We start from the raw sequence: 20,884 nt of genomic DNA on the forward strand, positions 1-20,884 counted from the left end.
GCTCATTCCAGCAATGGCCAGCCCTCCCAGTACTCACAGGAGGGCAGCCTGCACTTCCTTACCTCCACATTTATTTTTGTCCCTCTTATTTTGAGGCCCTATATTTTTTGTCATCCCTCCTTCTAGAATTTCCCCAGCCACATTGTTCTCAATGTCCGTCCCTCACTATTCCTTCCTCAAGGGCTTCTCTTACTGTAACGCTGCTTTTAAATGTGAATGGGGACAGAAGCAAAAGAGACTCTGTAACCTCTTCTTCTGTGCCTTCTGACTTGAGTAAGTTTATTTCCTGCCCTCCAATCAGGGGGTCCCTATGAAGAGGTGATACTGTGATTGATATCAGTTGATATCAACTAAACTAGATTTTACTCTTGGCCTTGAACTTGAAGACAGCAAGCAAGTCCAGGATAAAAAAAAAAAAGGCAAAAACAAAGAAAAACACAACAAAATCAGAGCTCTATGTTAAGCAGGGGATACAAAATGCAACATGACACCAAATTGGAAATGCTCAGGCTCTCTTAAGTAGTTTTGGAGGACACAAAGATGAACTCAAGAAGTTCATCTTCCAGGCTGATTTATGAAGAACTGAGACCTGGGGAAAGTTCTGCTGCTTTCTCTCTCCCCCTTGGGTGGGTGGGCTCCTAGCCCAGCCTTCTAGAGCAGCTCCTTAGCTGTAAACATGCCCTCCAGCCTGGGGAGCCCAACCTAGACCTAAATTCCTGCTTGGTAAATCAGGAACCTAAATGGGCGTGTTCTCAGGGCAGGCAAGCGCTCACTGGGAGTGGCTTTGGGAGGCAGTGGGGCGTGACTTAGGGTCAATGGGCGGGGAAAAGGATAGCGGAAAAGGCGAAGTGGGAGGGAGGGGGGGGGGGACAGCTAAGGGGGAGGGGAAAGCCGACCTAGCTCAAGTTCCCAGGGGAGCAGGCAACGCACGGCAGAAGAAAGGAAACTTCGGAGCTGGTGCAGGAGCTGTGGGCCGTGTAAAAAAGGTGGGGACAGAGGCCTGGAAGTCGGGACTCGCCTTGAAAGGAGGCACGTGGAGCCCCGGGCAGAAAAGCTACTCTGTGGCTCCGCCACGTTTCTCTGAAGGTCTCCTGAGAGGTTTCAAAGACTAGAGGGCCTGATTTCAGGTGCCCCGACCTTGGGGAGATGGCCTGGATTTAGAGGGCGCTGATCTCCCCAAGTTTCAAGTCTCCCAAAGTCTTATTTGAAAGCTCGCGACCCTGGGCGGGTCCTGCTCTTTGCTTGCTCGGTTCGAGTTGACTGCTGTGCTCTAGGGACCTGCTGGGGCAGCTGTGCCGGAAAGGGAGGGGGAAATGGAAGCTGGAGGCCTCCGTTCCTTGCTCGGGTTTCTTTAACAAGCTTTGACATCAGAACCCTCAGCCTGGAGCCTTTACCTTCTTGTACATACATTCCAGCACTTAAGTGCGTCTCCTTAAATCTCTTAGCGAAGTTTATGCAGCCCTGCTATTGAGTGGTGGTTATAATGATGCCTTGGGTATAGTGATACCTGCCAGGGAGAACATCTTCAAATCTCTACCGACATAGAGGAAGTTGAGAAGCGCTTAATACCTGGCCTTAAGTTTCATTTATTCATTGCTACAGAAAAGGAACCTTTGTAAGGAAAGGTCCGGGACTAGACACTCATTTGGTTCATTCCTTTACAGTTTACATAGAGAGAAAGGATGTCCAAAAGTTATCTTTGAGGTGTGTTACCAGCTCCCTTCAAAGAAAAGAAAAAGAAACAAAGAAGAAAGAGAAATCAGGAAAGGAAGAAAACCACAGTACACATTGAAAAAAATATTTCTTACAATTTCTGACTGTTAATGGGTCAGATAACGATTTTCAAAAAGATAATTTGAATTCCAGATTCACCAAGTGTGTCTTTATGAAATTATGTTTTCATTTATGGAGGCTGGATGTTGCTTTAGAGTTATCAAAGTTACAAAAGCATATATAGTATTGGAATAAAAGAGCAAATGGATTTTTTATTTCTATTCCAGGATTCTGAATCCTAGGGATGTTAAAGTGCTTGGTTTTTTGACATTTAGTGAAAGTTAGCTACTAGGGGTGGTACCTGAATTCTACACTCTGATCCATCACACAGCCTTGCCAGTTAGCTTCTTGAGTATGGATGAGCCGATTGAGCACAGAATGTTCGAGCCGTGCTTCTATAAGGTGTTAGGAGGGGGTCTGTCTTTCTAAACCAAAGTCTATGCTCTCCCTTAGACTGTTTCTACGTTATATATTATAGTCTTGTCCCACCTCCAACAGAGACTTAGGTCATTCATGATCTGGAAGACAGCATAAGAATCGATTCCGGTGGCCTGGTCTGGTGGTATACACCTGCACAAGCTACTCATTAGGCTAAGGTAGGCGGATTTCAAGTTTCAAGCCAGCTTGGGCTACAGAGTAAGGACCTGTGTTAAAATAGAAAAACTAAAAAGGGACTGGGACTTAAGCTCAGTGACACAGTGCTTGCCTGGCATGCACAAGGCCTTTTGTCCAACCCTCAACAATAATAAGAAAAATAAATTCATTTCAAAGAGAGAGAAAGTGGCTGCGGGTTGGAAGAACTTGGGCCTAGAATGAGTCTGTCTCCAGCTTTCTAGTCCCAGAGCTTTGTAGAAGTTACTTAGGTTTCCTAGGGGCATCGAGGTCATTGATCTCTGAGTCTTGACTCAACCTAACAATCCATGGATTTATGAAAATAAGACACTGCTTTTAGTTAATGATATTTTGGTCACATCTGGTGTTGAAATTACAAGGTGGTCAGGAAGGGTTACTTTATTCAATCAATAAATATGTACTCTGCGCTTGAGTACTCTCGGGAACTGTAATGACAGCAGGACAAATAAAGACACCAGATTCTTAAGATTATGTTCTGTTTGGGAATGAAGGAGCCAGCAAGCAAATTAATCTACAGATACAAATTATAAGTGGGGGAGAGGCTGGGATAGATACTGATGGAGAGGGTGCTGGCTGGATTTGGTGATGGAAATGGCTCACCAATTTAAATCCTGATGTAGGAAGATAAGAAGGACTTAAAGATATGTGTTTCACTGACACTTTGTAGGGCAGGGGAGACATGAAAGAACTTGATGCATTCTAGGGACTTCTGGAAGGTTTCAGTGTCCAGTTCAAGATGAAGTTGGAGATCTGGTTGGGAGAGGTTATGTTGGGATTTGTGCCATTTGGAAAAGACTGTTGCTTTCAGTACAGGAAACAAGATTAACACAAAGATGGGTGTGATGAAACCCAATCACAAGCTGAGAACAGGGCTGTGACGTCAGAGGCAGTGGAGGCAGAGAAAGGAAGTCACATAATCAGCGCATCTTTCCGATGTGTACCATTTGACTTAGTATTTGTTGTATCCATACTCTTCCCCCCATTGCTAACTCCCAGACAGCACACTGTATTTATAACTTTGTTATTTATTCCCTCTTATAAGAATGTCTTGTATTTGAGGACTGAAATGTGTCAGAGAGACAGGATCTCCATATGTAGCCACTGATGGTTTGGTACTTTGCTATGTAGCCCAAGCTAGCCTCAAGCTTGAGTCTCCTTCCTGTGTTCTATGAGCTGGAATTTCAGGTATGTGCCACCACAGGGAGCCAAGGTACTGGGTCTTTTGCCTGTTGCTTCTGCCACTGTTTTCCCCCAGGGCTGATGCTCTGCTGTATGTGAATTAGACTCTTCAGGATTTGCTGAAGGGCTGGGCTTTTTGAGTACCTCAGAACTGGATTCCATTGACCTTGCTGTTGAATGTGGGTGTGACAGAAAAGGGGAGAATCAAAGGTGAGTCTCAGTTTGCTAGCTTGAAAACTGAGAAGTCGGGCTTGGAATTGCTAAAAAAAAAAGCAGGAACAATTGGGGAAAAGATAGAAGTTCTATGTGGTAATATGTGGGTTTCATCTTTTCTTGTTTGTCCAAATACCTGACAAGAAGCAATGTAAAGGAGGATGCTTTTTGTGAGTGGGTGGGGGCTCACAGTTTGTGGGTGCAGTCGATCATGACAGCGAAGGCATGGCGGTAGGAGCATGAGGTAACTGGTTATGTTGAGGTCACTGTGAGGAAGTAGGAAGATGAATGCTGGTGTCAGCTGGCTCTCCCCTTTCTTCCTTTTACCCACACAGTCCAGGATCATAGCCCATGAGATGCTGCTGCCCACACCTGGGGCAGGCTTTCCCATCAGTTACTCTCCGGTGGAGACACCATCCCAGAGCAAGATTAAGATGAAGGAGATTAATTAAGCTCCATTTTGCCTTCTGAGAAGGAGTTAATTTTACCATTGCTGCAATAAGACACCATGGCAAGGATAGCTGGGGTTCTTTTGGCTCAGAGTTTAGGATAATTTTTTTTTTTTTTTTGTATTTTGGTGAGGCAGTCATGGCAGCCAGAGCCTGAGGCAGCCGGTTACATCGCAGCTCCAGTCAGGAAGCAGACAATGATGTCGGTGCTCAACCAGCTTCCTTCTTATACAGCCAGCATCCCAATCAAGGGAGTGGTAACACTTGTAAGGAGAGTCATCCCGCCTCAGTTTACCTAATCCAAATAATCCCGTACAGGCATGGCAGACGACTAATTGGATCAAGATAATTCCTTCTAGGTGTTCCTGAAGCCTTGCCTTCTAACCAAGTCTCCATTCTTGTCAAGATGACAATCACACAAACCATCACATGGTGTGGACATATGCAGTGGCCTAGGAATACACTTTGGTTGCCTTTATTTCAGAGACTGGAGAATTTGTTGGCGCATCCTCACTTGGGCTGCCTTACAGACTCTAGGAGGTCTGAGTACCATGTGTCCAGGAATTTCTGCGTCCTATTCACCAGATAATCTGAGAGCCGCGTGGAAGGTGCTGTACAGGGCTTTTATATATATTTTTTTTAACTAGTATCCATTTCGCTGTTGGTGGGATGACAGGCACACTGTATCTCACAGTGCCCCAGTCAGCTTCACGATTTTAAACAAAGATAAAAAGAATAGCAGTTAGATCGACGATTTTCAACCTGAGGGTTGCAACCCCTTTGGGTCACAGGGGTCATCTAAGACCATCAGAAAACACCGATATTTACATTAAGATTCATAACAGTAGCAAAATTATAGTTTTGAAGTAGCAGTGAAAGTAATTTTATAGTTGGGGTCACCACAACATGATAAACCCTGTTAAAGCATTATCACAGCATTAACAAGGTTGAGAACCACTGTTTCAGATGCTTAATTACAGTCTGCAAGCACAGCCAGGGTGAAATACATGCAGACTCAATACCCAGAAAGGGTGGCAATCAAGATTCCCATTTTTATTTGGATAAAAAGGGTGTGTACGTATGTGCACACATGCGTGCGTGTGTGTGTGTGTGTGTGTGTGTGTGTGTGTGTGCGCGCGCGCGCGTGTGTATTGTGTGCTGCCAACTTTTCCAATATGGAGAAATGATCATGGATGAGTTGTGAAAAGACATTCCTTCCCAAATGTAGTTATCAGTGAATGCATTTCCAGAATTGATTTGTCACCAAAGGACGTTTGAAATGAATCATGCCTATTTACCATTGACTAATATTTTTTTCATACGGCTTAAAGGGCATTTAAAATACAATTTCCTGACTATCTTACTTGGCTATCAGAGAATCAGATTTGGGCTTTACTCACTGAATCCTGTAGGCATCGTGCTCTCTTTGATGGTGACTTAAGCAGAAGAAAAGCAAGGAACATTTTGCTTTGGGCAGAAGCAGGATACGTTCTGAGGGCGCCAGCTATAAATCCAGCCTCCCTAGAGGTTAACAATCAACGGGCTCCCCTCCTTTTACTCAGACGAGTAATATGATGATGATAAATCGCTTGGGCATGACTGCCCCGAGCACTGTTGTGATGAATTATGTTGTTCAGGGCATGACCAAAGATTCTCGATTGTCAGTCTGTGATACTCAGTATTGACAATATTCATAAATAGCCTTCTGCCAATTTTGATCTCTGCTTTGCATATTAAATTCTCTGTCGACAGGCCGTGACTCTTGGCTCTTAGGCAGCTCCGTTCTTTTGAGTTCATGTAGATAGTCAGCCTTTTGTTTCTTCTGCTCCCTCCTCATTAAGACGGTGTGAGGTGTGCTCAGTTGTACACAGTAAACACTGTCTTTCTTTTCAGTAACTGCTATAATAATTATTATTAGTCGTTTTCACTAAATCCACAGTAATAACAGCTTATCTTACAGTGGCTTAATAGGGTAATTATTCGGTGTTTGAAAAGCATTTTGAACAGAATATTGGTAAATATTATTGTTAATTTAATGCTCTTTTGTCTAATTAAAAGCCCATGCCTCCACAAAGTCTTCAGTATTATTGAAAAGGCTGCTATCCTGTTATTGGCTACTATTACGCAAACTATACTTGTATTGATCTTTAAAATATTCTAAATATTTTCATTAACTCTTAAACCTATCTCTTGTTTTCCCCGTCACACTGCTACATGTCCTCTCTGCTACATGGCTCCCATATCTGAAAAGTTAAAGGCTGTCAGTCTTGGTCTCTAAAATCCTACAAGTCCCCACCCCAATTCAGGGATAGTTCACATACTGTTTCTGCATACCCTGGGTGACAGCTGTTTAATTTTTCAATTAGCTCCCTGGTTTACTTGGTCTAAGGCTATGCCCTCCAACTGTTACTTAATGTCATCAAAATCTGTCCCATTGTGTTCTGTTGAATTGCACATGCCTGGCCTGTCTTTCCTATAGCTATCACTCCATTTATAGAACCCTGAGACTAAGGGGCATTTCTGGGGCTTAGTTTAGATGGCCTCCGTTACTGATTTGCATTTGTTTGTTTGGTCTACTGTAACAAAATACCACAAACTGGGTGACTTAAAAACCAGAAATGAATTCTCTCACAGCCAAGAGATTTAAAGTTCAAGACGGAAGTGTCAGCTACCCAGGCTGTCTTTTCCTGAGGCTCCTCCCTTTGGCTGGCAGCTGGCCGTCTTTTTCCTATGTGGTCTTTTGTCCTCCCTTTGTGTGCCCTTGCCCTAACCTCCTCTTCTTACAAAACTATCCAGTCCTGTGTGTTAGCACTACCTTGGCAACCTCATTTTAACAAAGGTCCTCTGTAAGACCCTTTCAAGAAGCAGTTCTCTTCTGATGTGCTGTTAGGAATCTAAAAGCATAGGTAATGGGGACCAGATAATTCCAGTGTACTATTATAATGGTCTCTCAAAATTATCACTTTTCTAGTAATTTTCTTTATCAAATATGAGCGGCTAAGTCATGGATGCAAGTCCCCAGAGCCTGCTTTATTCAAGAATTTCTCTTGAATATTAAAGGAACTTTGTGCCTGTGACTCAACATTGAAATAATTAAATTAAAAATGAAGTGACATCATTCAGTGAATGAGGCAGGATTTATGAAACAACCAAAATATGCATAGTCAACTTTATACCTTACTATCCAAACTGCAACCATTCAAATATCCTAGTAATTTGCACCATTTTTATCCAAGAATAGTCTCTAAATCAAAAGTATACTTTTGTCTGTATAGTAAATTCTAGACCAGGTTGGGCTGAAACTAAACAAATAAATAGAAAAGAAAAAGAGGTAAGAAGAAATGAATGATATATACAGCCTATAGTGATGCAACATTTGATGCTTAAGGGCCTGAAGGAGATGAAGTTTGCATGCACATGTTCAGTAATTTTTATGTACGAAGAATCATTTTAGTTGTATGATTGTCAGTTTTTGTTTTGAGCTTGATTGAATTTGGGGTCACCTAGTAGACTTGCATATAAGCTTTTCTCTGAGGAAATTTCCTAAAAAAGTTTAAATGAGGAGGGCTCACCCTGGGGTCCTGAACTGAATAAAAAGAGGAAAGGGAGTAAGTGAACTGAACGCCAGCATTCATCTCTCTGTGCTTCCTGATTGTGATGCCACGTGACCAGCCATGTCTCACTTCCCCTGGTATGCCGGCTACACTGCCATGAACTGTACCCTCAAACCATGGCCCTGAACAGCTTCTTCCTCTTTTATATTGTTTCTGGGCAGGCCTCAGCAATGAAGAATGTAACAAATACAAACTACTAGTTGATCCACTGCAAAAGTATTACTGAAACCCTTATGCGAGACTTCTATGGGAATGGCTTTCCTTGCTAAATGCGTTTGCTTATTTTCTGTCGTATGGTGCATCTATTACTTCCACAACTCAGCGCTTTTCTACTAAGTTTTTGGACTCTTGGGATACGGTTTCTTGAATTAAGCCTTTTATTTGGGAGTCTGTTAATTTACCAGTACACTAACCATTGAACATCCTGCCTAATGCTGTGTCTAAAAACTGTCCTCTGCTGTCGCAGGAGCAGTCTTAGAGATTGACATTAGGCAAGAACGTTGATTTTCTAAAGCCCAGTCTCCTTCTGCCCTTGGCAGTGCCTGTTCATTTCTCCCATGTGTAGGGCAGGAAACCCCACTGGACTTCACTAGTCTCGCAGCTCTTGGGTCCAGTGTAGGTTTCCATTGATTTCTATGCTGCCTTGAACTTGACTCAACAGCACTCAGCCAAGCGCATTTTTCTCCTCTAATGAAATTATCAGTTCCTCAGTAGTACAGCATCTTCTACCTCAAGCAGTGACGTCACTGAGACTTGCTATTGATGGTGGCCATGAGACACAAAGGGAAGGCTCTTATGTTCCGTGGAGCAATGGCCATCTTAGTCGCCCTTTATTTCTTCTCTGCAGGATCTTTCCACTTTTTGTTTATAAATGTTTTGGGGTAGACAGAGGGAAATGTTTCAAAGTTACAGTTCCAGGTATAGAACGCTCTTCTTGAAGGGTCTATGCAGTTCTGTTAGTTTATATTTTTCATTGTTAGATGTGTGCCAGATATACGAGCATCCTCAATTTTGTTGCAGTACAGCTCTTTATGCATCTACGCTCCCACTCATTCTCTCTGTAGTATGCTCAAAGAATATACGGGATTTTGCAGTGTATTATTGAAAAATACAATACAGTGTAATGAATGGCATTGTAGGGTACATGTATGTGTATGTATATGATTGTTTTCAAATTTATCACATTTTTGTTTGTAACATCTAACCAAAAAGTTTATGTTATTTATTGTTTTTAATGAAATAGCTACACAGCAATTTTTTGTTTGATTTTTCTGTTTGATTTTTTTTTAAGTGCTAGGAATCAAGTTCAGGACTATAGCTACCATTGGGCTAAACTCCCACCCTTGGACATTATGGGGAATTCTTAACTGTTGTTTCTATACAGAGACTAATGCACAAAACATTGGAGTTTTAGCCTATAAACATTGTGAAGATCACAAAGAGACTTAGTGTGTCTGACAATAATGCCTGCATCCATATTCGTTAAACCATATATCATATCTGTGTCTTTAAACAAACTGTTTAAAATAATGTCCACAATTATAGGATCAATAAACAGGTCTGAGAGTTGAAATTGGGTAAAAGCTTTCTCTGCCTAGCAAGAAGTCAAGATTATATTTCTGATGAATTAGGGGCAAGGCTAGTAGTTACTTCTCTAACAAGCTTGAAAATGAAGCCTATAAGATGTTGTAGACAGCTGACAATCCTTTCCATTCTCACGAACAATATCAGTTTTACCCATCCCAGTGAAACTCAGTTCACTGTCCCATCACCTTCAAGAGTATTTTCTATTCTTATATGCTGTTTTTCAGAAACCCACTATTTAACTTAAGCTTTACCTTACTATATATGAACTTGAAACACAATGGTCTTTATTATATTTTTCCTGAAACAGAGTAAAATAAGTACTTGATTAAAACATTGTAAAATGCCCATGTACCACCTAAGATTAATTTGAAAGAGCAATGAGAAATATGTCAACACTTTTAAAACCTTAACAAAACCAAGGTGGATTATTGGCTTTTTAAAACTGTACATCAGTGTCCACTAAATAATCAAGTGTATATTGGTTGTTTGGTTGACACCAACTCTTCAGAATAGTTTCTGTGTTTCTACTATAGTGATTGGAAATTTCTGTTCATTTATGTGTATACACACATATCATGTATGTTGGCAGATCCTAGGTCACTCTCACAGTTACTTGACAAATGATAGTGTTGAGCTGCTTCAATGGAACATTTATTTGAGGGCTGTGGAAGCCATCATCTCTCCAGGGTTCAATGGCTGACCTGGAACTCTGTGTAAATCAGGCTGACCTTAAATTTGCAGAGATCTGCCTGCTTGTCTACTTCCTGAGTGCTAAGATTAAAGGTGTGGTTCACCACACCTGGTAATATTCCTATTCCAATTCTCTTAATGTCTAAATATTAAAGTTGCAGAAAAGCTATAGAAGGCACATACACAATTCCTCTTCAGATACCACCTTAGAACTTGAATATGGAAGATACAAGGGAATCACCTTGTGAAACTTTTTTGTTTTGTTAATGAGAAAACTGAAGTCCACAGACTGAGGTCCAAAGACAAGAACCTCATTTAGCATAGTAACTTTCTTTATAACATTTATGGAGTTGTTAAAGTTCCAGATTTTATTCTTCTTGGGAGAAATTATGATGTATTCAGAAGACCATCATTTTCCCAATCTGTGTCTGTTTTCTCATATTGATTGGTTGTGCTTGTTAGTTTTATGTCAGCTTGACACAAGTTAGTTACTGGAGAGGAGCCTCAATTGAGATATCTCCATAAGATTGGGCTGTAGGCAGGCCTATAGCATATTCTCTTAGTTAGTGATTGATGTTGTACTGACCTGCCCATTGTGGGTGGTGCCACCCTGGGTGGTCCTGGTCTTTACAAGAAAGCAACCTGAGCAAGTCAGTAAGCAGCACCCCTCCATGACCTCTGCATCAGCTCCAGCCTTCAAGTTCCTGCCCTGTCTTGAGTTCCTGTCTTGACTTCCTTTGATGATGAACAAGCCAAATAAATTCTTTTCTCTTCATCTGACTTTGATCAGGATGTTTCATCACAGGGATTGAAACCCTGAAAAGATATTGATTAAGTATATTAAGTTGACAGTAGCTTTTGCTAACATTCAAGATATTTCATCACTATCATTTAATATATCTTATATACCATAACTTATTGAATTGGGAAATTAATCTAATAAATCAGGAATTATTTCCATTCTAAATGGCAAGATATATTATACATAATAAATGTGATTTCTGTCCTTTCATTGACTATTTATGGGTTTAAACATCCTAAATTATTGATTTAAGGAAATTGCATGTATTTATTTGTCGTGTGTGTATATTTGTGGGTATGAACATTGCATGGCATGCATGTGGATATCAGAGGATAGCTTCCCATGGTTAGTTCTGCCCCACTATGTGGATTCTAGGGGTCAGATTCAGGTCCTCAGGTTTAGGGGCAAGGACCTTTACTCATTGAGCCATCTCATGAGTCCCCCCAAATTACTGATTTTTTTAACTTGCTATCATATCTAGTAATAGAGCAAATGCTAAAAATTGATAACCAAGTGTAATAAAAGTACATTTTTATACCAGTACATTATGAAAAATGCATGAGATGAATTTACTGGAAAGAATTAGCCAGGAAATGAGATTAAATTTCACAGGATGCCTATACAAGAACCCAAAGCAGAATAGAGTTGCAAGGGCTATAAAGACTACCTATGAAGTTAAAAATAGCTTCAAAGGAAGGACAGCTAATTCTGTTTATGTAATCGGTTTATATTGCTCTGGAGCTTGTTGGTAAAAGTAACTTTGAGTACTTAGAGAATATATCTTTATCCTTACTGTGTTCCAATTAAAGTGTTACTGCTTTTTTTTTTTTTTTGCTTGTTTTTGGAAACTGGAGTCTTAGAGTGATTCTGGGGTCTTCTGGGTGCACACAATCGTAGAAAGGGAAATTAGCCACCACCATCCCTCAGAATGCTGCAATCACTGTCCCTCAGAAGGCTGCAATGTGCCATGACCAAGAAGACAAGCAATAATCTAAGAAGCATTGCCAGTTGGTAACTATTCTACTGTTAATGTCACCAGAGACTACATATCTCAAATCTGTTCCCTGTGTTTTCAGACCCACAGTGGCTCTGAAACCCGCACATTCTTTCCAGTCAAGTTAATTTATTCATCCATCCATAAACATTTATAGAATGTCTGCTTTGGGCCAGGCATGGCGCTAAGTGCCGCTGTGACGTGGTTCCCACTTCAACATCGAGCAGGGAAAATTCCTCATGAGTTATGAGAATCTGTTTGCAATTCTCCTGTGGGGTCCCCCGAGAATACTGGGAGATTAGAGGCCCCTCCAATGAACACAATATCCTGCCAGTCCCTACCATGTGTGCCATTTGTCATTGACACGATGATAGTCATTTTACACTGTGGTTTCAACTCAGGAAACCAAGGAAACTACTGGGGGAAGGGCAGCGTTTTTCTCTATTGGACTCTCTTCCTCCTGGCTTGATCTGAAGCGGCATGAGGAAAGCTGTGCTCTTTCTTCATCGAGCAATCAATCCAGAACAATGCAGCTTCCATTTTCTGCATGGAACATACTAAAGGAGCATAAAGATAAAATAAAAAAAAAGTTTATTTGGCTTGTGACACTCATAACTAGAAAGCCCAAACAACATGGATGCAGAATCTGGAGAGGGCTATGTTACTGTGTGTGTGTGTGTGTGTGTGTGTGTGTGTGTGTGTGTGTGTGTGTGTAATATAAAAGTGAAAGGTAGGGAAAGATTAGCTTGCTTGATTTGTTTATTGATTGATTGATTGATTGATTGACTTAATGTGGATTGTGTGACTGGGAGTGTTTGTATGTGCACCACATGTGTGCAGAAGCCTGTGGAGGTCGGAAGAGGGCATTAGATACTCTTGCAGTAGGAGTTACTGTCAGTTGTGAGCTTCCATGTGGGTGCTGAGACCCAAACCTGGGCCCTCTCCAAGAATAGTAATTGTTTTTCACTATTGGGCCATCTCTCCAGCCCCTGCTCACCCCTTTTAAATAACCCACTTTCATAGACACTAACCTACTTCTGGGAGATGCAATTCGTCCGTCTTAAACCCATTTCCATATTTTTAAATGAGGGACTATGCCCCAATGTGCATCTTCAACCCACAGCACAGCTTCTAGTCTGTGCTTAGGTGCTACTGGGGCCATGTATTCTGCTAGAGTGCTCTTCTCTTCCCAGAGTTAGTGAATACAAAGAAACCATCCCGATGCTCATTACACCCATTCCATTTCTGCCAAAATGGTCATGTTTACTCTATTCAACTCCTTTCCTAGTTATTAGATATTCCTTCTAGTTCGGGATGTAGCTAGTGGTGGAGCAGTTGCCTAGCATGCAGAAGGCCTTGGGCTTCATCCTCAACACCGCAAACAACAATCAGTTCTTCAGTAGTACCCAGCCTCTAGGTATTGCCAATCTCTTCAGAGAACATTAATTTTCATGAAAGCATTCAACGCACACCAGTCAGATAGAAACCATGTCTATTTTCACTTTGACTGTCAGAAAGGCTCTGACCTAGTGCGTCACTATTGTTTGAATCCTCACAAACAAACCCCAACCCTAACATCTTAGGAAAGAACAAATATTGAGTCAAGGTCTGTCTGGTGACCTATTGCAGAAAGCCCTGACCTTTGGAGGAGGTGAGCTCCATATTGCTGAGCGTCACTCTTCCCTTTTGAAGCTCATATACCACAACGACTTGGCTCCATCACAATTAATCTTGTGTGGCAATGCAGTGACAATGAGATGATTTCTCTAGAGAATCTATGCTAATACTATTAAAATGCTCTTACAATGTCAGAATGATTGCGGCGGAGCATGAGGGGACTGCGCTTATGTGATTATGATATTATAGTGATGGGCGATTACCATAGGAAACTACTAATTCAACCCTGCAGGGACTTGCATTATGAAGCCATTATAACATGAGATTATAATGACACAATAACTTGGATGCATATTCGTGATGTGAAAACTAAAAGCTAATTGGAATGCAAGTACTATTTCCATTAAATTGTAATTAAACACTGAGAGCAATGCTTGTTTAAATTTGAGATGGAGACATGCAATTCAGAAAGGAAAACTGTAGGCTTTAAGAAAGAATGCATGTTGAGTATAAGCTTAAAAATGGTTAGAAGCCCATTTCAACCCTGCCTTTTAGTACTAACTGCATGGAGTGCCCCCCTCCACCCTGAGAGCATCTCCAAGAAGTGGGATCAAGAATCCAATCTAAAGTACTGGCTCCGGTTCCCATGCTGTCATTACCACCAACTCACGTTCCCAACTCTCTTGTTTCATTTCTCTTACGAACGTCATACTTTACTTTGCCAAGTAGAAGAGACTGAAGCAAATTATTTCTCACATAAAAATTGCATACGTGCATATATTCATGTGTATAGGAAATCAAAAGAAATCGTGTTTGCTTGTACTTTTTTTATTTTGAAGTTCTGTGGATTGAATCCAGAATCTCAGGCATACTAGATAGAATACCCCTAACCCCCAAATGATCCATGTTTGAAAAAGATAAAAACAAAGGAAAAAAAAAGGAGTTTCTAAGAAATTGCTTTTACAGGAAAATCCCATCCCCAGAGATGACCCCCACCCACCCTGGTGCTGGAGATGGAACCAGAGAATTTTGCATGTTAGCCATGCATTTTATCACAGACCTTCCCTCATAGACCTATTTTCTATACTCACCTTTGCTCAAAATTTGCATTTACAACACTTTTATAATTATTGATACTTCCTTCTCTTTCCCTTTGCAGAATCAATTTCTTATCCAAGACAATCTAGTTGGTAAATTTTTGTTTGTCTTTTTTTCAAAGGTCAGCTCAGGCTAGACAATCTCGCACGTCACCTGGGAAGTCATATTTTACTGTTAGCAAATGATGCTTGTCAGAGCTTCTGCTCTTACAGGAGACGTGCAGGTGGATTCTTTGGGGTATATCAGCAACAACAGAGGCTCTTACTTAACACTGCCTCCTGCTTAGGAACTGTGGCTCCTAGGAGGAGGCACTGACTTCTAAATTTGGTCTCAATCCATAATTGTTACGTGGCTTAGGTAAACACAAAACTGGATTATAGAAAAGTAGGAACATTTAGGAGCCACAGAGCCTCTTAGATATGCAGCCATGTTGGCTTGCTCGGGTGTTACAGGGACACGGAGTTGCTCCTCTCTGCTCATTCCTAATTATGACTCCAAGTGGTTATTGCTTCTTGGTTTAAATATAGTCAAGATGGGTTTTTGTTATTAAGCATCTAGTTTGCATTTAGCTATGCTGAATGCTTTAGGGTTATTTTTATTATTGCTTCTTACAACAACCAAATTAAGTAGGTGACTCTAAATTACTAAAGTCCTTGTTTTTGTAATTAGGAAAAGGGATACACTGCAATCCAGTGGCCACTTTGTGTCACCCCAAGAACAGTGCAGCTGGGATTAGATTGTTGTAACAGTGTTTCTAAAATAATAAATTGTATCAGGTTCAGTGTGTTCGGACTGATATTTGGAGTAGCACGTCCATATTAAGGAAGACCATGGGAACTCATTGTGATCTTCATATGGCTTAATAAAGCAATCATAAGGTTGAGAAGTTAACAGACTCAGTTCTGGTTTAGATTCCTGGACCTTTGAAAGAGAGAGGATTCAGTTTTCACATCTGTAAAACAAAGACATGGAATTGAAGGACCCTCATGGTTCCTTTCATCTTAAAAACTCTTGGGCACATAACACTTAACCTTAATTGAAACTTAAACATCTTCATTGTAAACACAACTTTTTAAATATTTAATAAAAATATCCAATATTGTAGTTGCTTTAAAATCATTGATCTAAATTCAAAACCATACTTTGCTTGGATGGCATTTCAGCATCTGACATGTTTTGGCAGTAGATTTGTGATTTGACTTAAAATGACTTTTTATTCAAGAAACTGAGTAAAATTCTTAAAGTTACAGACATAAATCAAATCTCAAAAAAGAGATTAAAATTATAGTCCTTGGATATTTTGGCAATTTTGATAAACTGTATTTTAATCTGTAATTAAAGGAACTTTCTGCTTAATAATTGTTTTAAAATGAAGCTAAATAATTATGTCCAGTAATATTAATAAATGAATATAGGATTTACAGGGTCTTGGGAGGCAGTAATAGAAATGCACAAGATAAAATAATTTGCTCAATGAACCTTTCTTTTAAAGGTGTGTGTGAGTGTGTGTGTGTGTGTGTGCGCGCGCACGCGCGTGTGTATGGTGCACGCGCGCATGCATGAAGACTAAAAGGGGGTGTTGGATCCCCTGAGCTGGAGTGAGGTACAGGTGGTTATGAGCTGCCAGGCTCAGGTGCTGGGTTTTCTTTAGGATCAGGATGCATTCTGCTGGGTCATCTGTAATCCGTGGAAAACCCTAACTCTGCTTTCTCCTCCCTCAGCTTCTCCAAGATCCTTCCCACCTCCCCATGTACCCAACTCCATTTCCTTTCTTTCTCACTTTCTTGATAAAACAAACACTTGTAGTACATCAGTGCTCATCTTTTCTCCAAATCTGTTCCTGTATCAGGTGCCATGTTCTCTTAGGATAAGCGGATTCTGCCATCTAATTTCTTTCCTGTACAGTTGGTGTCATGTTTCTGGAAGCAGATCTTCCTTAAGCTTGTGGTTCCACAAATTCCCAGCCAGGTTTTGGGTTTTGCATTGTCATTGTTGTGATAACTCAGTATAAGCAGTCAATCTTTAGGATGCTGCATTCATTTGATGTCAAAATGGTGCCATAAAGTTTCATTGTTTGTATCCCTGGTTTTTTTTTTTTTAAAGACCCTGATGGTGGAAAAAAAAAATATTGTCACAAAACAATAACGTTTGTTTTCTTTTTGACTGAGGTCTTTATTTCCCTGGAAGCCACAATTTTCTCCTGGGACATCAGGGGGAGTTGGATTGAGTGAATGCTCTCAGTCTGATGAAGCAATAGCGGTTCTTAAGTTTCTTTATGAGAAATCAGTTGATTTATACAAGATTGTATATGACAGTGCACAGAAGTTTGCTCTTTATAGACCGAATTAGGGTCTATACCAGTATAGCAAGGGAAGAAGTAAAAGGAAGGACTTGTTCCATTTTCTAGTCTGCAATAAACCATTTTCCTGTTACTATAGCAAAACAACTGAAACTGGGTGATTTGTAAAAAGAATAAATCTACATAGCTTGTAGTTTTAGATGTTCAGGAGCATGACAACAGTATCCAATTAGTTTGGGCATGAATGTCCATGATGGTCACATCATTTGGGTGACATGACATCATTCTAACAAGGAAAGATCCTTAGTAAGAGAGAAAGCCGAAGAGACTAGGAAGGGGCCAGACTTACTTGGTGACATAATCATCATATACAGATTAACCTGGATCCCAAGAGAACTCCTCACTTGGCTCCAAGGGCAGAATCTACAATAAGCCAATTCTACTCACTAGATTCCATCTCTTAAAAGCCATACCACTCCTCACATTTCCATAGTAAGGACCAGGCTCCCAATCCTAGGGGTGTACATTTAAGCCACAACCAAACCATGCCATAGGTTTTTCAACATCTAGTCCTATAATCGGCACGGTATCAACAACATAATCAATCCTACTCCTAACATAGCCCCTAACTACTAGAGAGTACCCACTCATCTCTCTGGAGCTGAAGTTAACAAGAGATAGAGGGAGGATAAGAACTACTCTAGACAGGGAAGTCACACAAGCTGCTTGTACTGGTTAGTCCTGGTTGACAACTTGACTGGATTAAGTATTGCATAGGTGATTGGTAGAACACACTACTGGGGGTATCTGTGAGGGCCTTCCTGGAGACAGTATGTCTTAAGTGCCTTGGCACAGTGAGCGGATTAATCCCTTGTATGATTCATAATGTAATGATATTAAAGGGTGGTGGGAAAATGTAGGAAGTGAAACTGAGTGAGAAGTAACTTGAAGTTACAGTTTGCCCTGCCTCCTCCAGCCACCCCACCACCACCATCAATGCACTGTGGTGAAGAGCCACTCTCTGCCACGTACTTCTGCCGCCTTGATGGTCTACCCAAGCATACAGGACCAAGAAGCCTTGAAGGGAGTTTTCTGAAATCAAGAGTCAAAATGAATCTCCACTTCTGTATATTCTTTTCCTTTTGGTATTTTGTTATAGGGAAAAGAGGTATTTAAGACCCTTCCCAAAAGCAGTTACATGTCATGTACCACAACATGTTGGGATTCATGTCCTCTGTTTCCTTTCCAAGAGCGAAATGATGTATATTTTCTTTGGCACACATTTTAGGTCTTTAAAAAAAAATGTTGGTTGACTGAAAAGACAAACCTCAGAGGTCATGGGTGTGATACTATTTTTGAAGGTCTCCCAGGGGATGCTTCCAGAGGCCACAGCAGTGTGTTCTGCCTTCAGTGAAAATGGACTGTAGTTCCTCACCCTTGTCTGAACAAGAGCTCGATTCCCTCATTGCTGAAATGGGAGCAATAGTCAGTGGGTTTCATCTCAGTGCACATCCTGTGGGCAAGTCTTCCACTGCTGGGTCCTTTTCGATGACTCACCTCCGTCCCTTGCTTGCTTGTCTTGGACATTAGGAGACTTAATTAAAGTGTGCAGTGTGTCTTAAGGTCCTCAGGGAAACACCTGAAATTATTATTATTATTATAAGTAACTATTTTGATGCTCAGTGATCTCTTGAAGGTAATGAAACTAGCTCTATAGGAAACTGGAGCTATCATACAGGGTTTTATGAAAATCCATTCATTTGGACAGTGCTATATTAATGACTGGGTTTTAAGAATTCAGAGTTGGATTGCTACGTTCTTTTTGGTCTTTCTAAGTGATTTAACTTTTGTCATCACCAAGTGACACGTTTCAGAGATCAGCTAAGTATTCAAGTAATGCCAGTTTGAGTCAGCTTGCAAAGTCTTGTTTGTTCTCATATGGTAATCTTTTTAACACTTTTCCATACTACAGGAAATGGAAGAGGGTGCTTGTCCAAGTTGGCATGTACCCTGAAATGTCCCTTGAGGTACAAAGACAGATCCTTTCGTTTCTTTTCCTAACTCTTCACTCTTGACTTCCTCTCTCCAGTGTTCGGTCCATGCCCTGCACTGCCCGTTCAGTTATCACTCTAACACAGGGCTCATTTTGGGCCATGCCCATGTGTCATTGTGTTTCATAACGGTCTAGTCATGTAGTCCATGCATGAGGCTTTCCAGAGTGCATGCAAGTCCTAATATGCCTTTTCTATCCCATGCCAGGTTCCTTCTCCTACTCCAGGAAGCCTTCTTGGTGTCTTTCATGTTGGCGATTGTTGCCCAGGCATGCCCAACAGGATGTCTGCCTAGCACCTCTTTCCTGATGTCACCATTATCCATGATCTCATGAATATCTTGTCAATATGGAAAGCCAACTGACCTCTCATTGGTGTTCACCACGTGCTAGCACAGTGTCATGGGTGCTGTGGCTTCCTCGTTTGCCACCTTTTCATCTTCATTTTCCTTAATATCTTCCACTGAAAGTGGCAGATCCTTGGCAAACATCAACTACATTGAGTTGAAATGTATTCAGGTAAAAATTGTGTGGCCCTGGAAATCTTGGCTTTCTCATGTTGTCTTCCTATATCTTCTGAACTTCGATGTCAAGGTATCTGATATAATTTATAGCACAATTTCCTGTCTTAAGACTAGTAATGATGGGTTCCAAGGCTACATGGCAGCACAAAACTAAAGAGAGCATATGCATTCCATTGCAATGGAACTGAAGGATGGAAAACACGAGACGAAATATTAGTTCTTTGGTTATTGAGTGCCTGTTAGCTGTCAATCACAGTAATAGCTCAGCATTGGCATCTACATGTCTGAGAGCAGAAATTAACTCTTGTAGTTAATAGTAAAACTAGTTTCTCCCCTTCTTCAAGCATGCTATGTTGGTTGTCACACAATTGTCCATTTAGGAAGTAGCCAGGCTACCAGACCAAGAGGGCAAGGGCTAGAAGAAGGCTGGCACCATCTCCATTGTGCCCTGCTCTGTCTCTTGGACCTTTTTCTGTATAACTACCCTGTTGTTGTTTTGTTTTGTTTGTCTTTGTATTTTTTTTCTTTTTACACCAAATAGTCTCAGCCTAACTGTCTAAAACCATGTAGCTGTCACTGGTTGCTTATTAAACTCTAAATTAGCTAAGCAGAGTAGCAAATCTCAAGCCTTTTTAATCTCAACTTCAAATTAAAGGATGTGGGAAGTATCTTTTAATACACAGTTGTGCAATTGAAGCTGTACTTCAAGGAAGACTTTAAAAATTAAACTGCCTTAAAAAGATACTACCGTAGATGGTCTAGGCTCGATACGTTGAAAACCATGAACTGAGGGGCATTTGGGAGATGGCTCAGTCAGTAAAGAGCTTGCCGTGCAAACACAAGGTCCCAAGTTCACAACCAAACACCCACATAAAAAAGTCAGGCAGTAGCATAGACATGTAGTCTTAGTACTGGAGATGTGGGGACAGACAGACTCCCAAGGCATACTTGCCAGCCAGTCTTGCCTCAGTGATCCAGTGAGCCTCAGCTTCAGTGAGAGATTCTGTCTCAAAGACGAAGGTAAAACATAATGAAGACCAGCAGCATCAACCACTGCCTCTGAATGCCTCCGAATGCATGTGTGCACATACCCATCCCCGTGTGCACATACCCACTCCGTGTGCACATACCCACCACGTGTGCACATACCCACCACATGTGCACATACCCACCCCCGTGTGCACATACCCATCCCCGTGTGCACATATTCACCTCGTGTGCACATACCCACCCACATGTGCATAGACCCACCCCGTGTGCACATACCCACCACGTGTGCACATACCCACCCCGTGTTCACATACCCACCACGTGTGCACATACCCACCACGTGTGCACATACCCACCCCGTGTGCACATACC

The 20,884-nt window shown here is 41.2% G+C and overlaps 1 protein-coding gene across 2 annotated transcripts in view; it reads left to right on the forward strand.

Annotated features, from left to right (window-relative positions):
• Nucleotides 1-855: 855 nt before the first annotated feature.
• Nucleotides 856-20,884, forward strand: part of Pter (phosphotriesterase related) — a 63,394-nt gene continuing 43,365 nt past the window's right edge. For both annotated transcript variants that reach the window (XM_005354627.1, XM_013348955.1), the window contains exon 1: nucleotides 856-986. The gene's annotated coding sequence lies outside the window, so the exon portion shown is untranslated. The remainder of the gene's footprint in view (nucleotides 987-20,884) is intronic.

This window comes from Microtus ochrogaster, chromosome 16 (assembly GCF_000317375.1).
Source record: "Microtus ochrogaster isolate Prairie Vole_2 chromosome 16, MicOch1.0, whole genome shotgun sequence".
NCBI lineage: Eukaryota > Metazoa > Chordata > Mammalia > Rodentia > Cricetidae > Microtus > Microtus ochrogaster.